This window comes from Tachypleus tridentatus, chromosome 9, assembly GCF_004210375.1.
Source record: "Tachypleus tridentatus isolate NWPU-2018 chromosome 9, ASM421037v1, whole genome shotgun sequence".
Lineage (NCBI taxonomy): Eukaryota > Metazoa > Arthropoda > Merostomata > Xiphosura > Limulidae > Tachypleus > Tachypleus tridentatus.
Window position 1 is genome coordinate 120,360,516 of NC_134833.1, and position 3,256 is coordinate 120,363,771.

Genomic DNA, 3,256 nt, shown 5'->3' on the forward strand with positions numbered 1-3,256 from the left:
AATCCAAAAATTATATTTTTCATAATCATCACCAAGAAAAATACTGTTTGGTCTCGTTTTCTTTATGTGTTTTGTTATTTAAAAATATGCTTCAGACAAATACAATGAAAAATGAATCTCAAAATAAAATAATACCAATATAATTTTAGTTCATTCCAAATCATATAGCCAATTTCTGACTGTTTCAGTATTTATAATAAATAGTGTATATAATAGCTGTAGCTATTGTAATAGTATAAAATTAACTATTCTTTGTTTATTTTGAATTTCGCACAAAGCTACTCGTGGGCTATCTGCACTCGCTGTCTCCAATTTAGCAGTGTAAGACTAGAGGGAAGGTAGCTAGTCATCACCACCCACCGTCGACTCTTGGGTTACTCTTTTACCAACGAATAGTGAGATTGACCGTAATATTATAATGTTCCCACGGCTGAAAGTGCGAACATGTTTGGTGCGACCGGGATTCGAACTCGCAACCTTCAGATTACGTGTCGAACGCTTTAACCCACCTGGCCATGCCGGGCCAAACTTGGCACGGTAATGGTTCTAACTGGTGCAGACTTAATGGATTCTTCCGTTTCACATTTCATAGTTAACAAATCAGCTTGGAACTGTTAAGAGATGTTTACAGAGGTGTGGCTCATTCTGTTTTATTAATTCCATTTATATTTTATTTTGACGTTGTTGTCTTTTTAATACGTCATTTTTGTTCATTTCTACTTCTTTGATTTTATTGTTCTAAACTTTTCTTTGCCCCAGAGGTGAAACTAATTTTACTTATGAGTGATTGTTGGGTTTGAAGAATAACATGTGAGTCAATCAGGATATTTTTTATGAACTAGTACTTACTCTCTGAATAACTGAATTAAATGAAAGAAATAAAAAGAATGGGTACAAAGTAAAATATGAATAAACAATCTTTATTTAAACACTAAGCACAAACACCGTGTGTGTAGGTGCTTAGGAGGCTGAACTATCATTTTTTAGAAGGTTTTTTTTTACAGACTATTTACTCTTCAAGATCACGTACCGACTGTCTAAACGCAACTTCCTATCCTTTGTAAGAAAGTTCATTTCACGGGAATGATATTTTTCATTCAAACACAGGTGAAGTCGTATCCTCGAAATAACATATGTTTTCCACTGAATATATATTATTGAATAAAGAATGGCAAAACAACAAAGGCAACTACAATACGACGAACTTAACAGCTTCCTCAGCCAGCTGTTGAGTGAGACCTAAATATATATATATAGAATAAAAATAAATTCAGAATAAATACTAGTACAGTAATAGAAGGTCGAAATGTATGGTTTATTTGTATACCACAAAGTCAAAGTAACATTCCGAAAGACCGGTGAATTAATTAAGCAAAAATTATCGTTGCATGTAGCCCAACAAAAAATATTGTTTCTGAACGAAACGTGGGCTCTCTTTTGTAATTAATTATGAATGTAATAAAATAGCAATCAGTTGTTTTAAATACAAAATGCAACTATAAGTTGAATTATTAGTTACAGAAAATTCTACCTGACTTTATTAACCAGTGCCCAAGCTGAAACCTAAAATAGGAGAAAAACAACGTCAGTAAAAACATATATAATTTTGGAGTGAAATATAAGGTGTTTCTTTTTATAGAAATTTGTCAATTTTTGAGTGAATGATATTATAAAAATTAATTTCTTGTTTTGACCAAAAATCTCTTGGCTTTTGATGTAATACAGTGGATGACATCTTAAGTCAATGGCATAGATATTCTGTGGCGTTGGTATTGCTGTTGTTACTGTCACACTCAACATCTGAGGAGTCAGATTCTCTGGTTAAATCACCTTGGGTTCATTGGCTTTGGATTTCAGTGTTCGTCTGAGTTTAATGTTCTGATAATAAATCTTTTTGTTCTGAATATCAACAGCACATTTTCTTTCTTCGGCTAGTGTTTTAAGTTCTCTATCTCTAGTGAGGACATGAATGGTCTGTAGTCTTAGTGAAGATATGAAGAGCTATGGTATGATTTTAGAAATCTCATTGTTCTTTTTTATGAATGGTTTCTTGGGTCTGAAGTGAAAGAAGTTGAAGAAACAGCCACACTGGAGTATTCGATCAGCTAACTGACGAGAGTTTATATCTACTTTAAAAAAAAGTAATTCTTCCGGGTTTGTGGGACATGATCCTGTGGACAGCGTAAGTGTTGTTTGAAGGATCTTATTCTAGAGCTTGTCTAATTTTCTGAATAGTGACATAAATATCCACTTTTCTTAAGAAGATACTGGATGGTCTAATACTGTTTACTGGCGATAACAGTTTACTCGCAATTGCGAATTCTACGGAGAGCATAGGTAGCTGAAATCTTCTGTTGTTAGTTGTTGAACAATTACACCACCACGACTGAATCATTGTGTTTTGCCTATTTGCAGTCTGATGGAGGGTAAACGAGTTTCAGTAAAGGCACAAGTATTTCCTGAGAACTTTGGAGCCAAGTAAACCATCGATGTCATCCAGAAACGTTAGTTCAGAGTGAGGTTACTCTTTTATCGTCTTCTTAATCGACATCGTGGCAAGTATTTCGGTTGTAAAATTCAGGATGCTCGGAAAATAACGAAATTCATTTCGTCTCACTATTAATGTGAAAATTATATGTAGAATATTTAGAGGGGAAAATAATGAATCAAAATGCCTCAATATTGGTTACTTGTGTGGGGATTCGATGGATCTGATGACTAAGAGTTTGTTATGTGTGTGGGCTAGGAGAGGGGGCAGCAGTGCTCCGAGTAACTCCATTTTCACTGACCAGGTTTCGAGCTAAAGAATCCATTGTTCTTATACTTGCGCACTATAAACTGGTATTTAATAGTAGAAATGACAGTTTTATTTTTATTGCTTTGTAGTCTTAGAGAGGACGCCAACGTGTTACTATTACTTGACATATGATAACATGATAATAGGAAAAAACGACACTGTGTTGTAATTATTTCGTGTTAAAGTTGGTTGGAGAAATTGTACGGTGAAATGTATTTTTGTATGCATTTAAACTGTCTGTGCTCTGCCCATTACGGGTATTGAAACCCGGTTTCTCGTGTTGTAAGTCTGCATACATACCGTTGTGACATTGGGGGGCAACATTTATTTTTACCACAATGCGTGGGTGAGAGCTAGGGACGGAAATTGAGTTGACAGAGATAGACATTCTGAAAGTTTTCAATAAAAGGAGGCTTATCTTAGTACTGATACTCAAGACATTCAAACTACTACTCAACT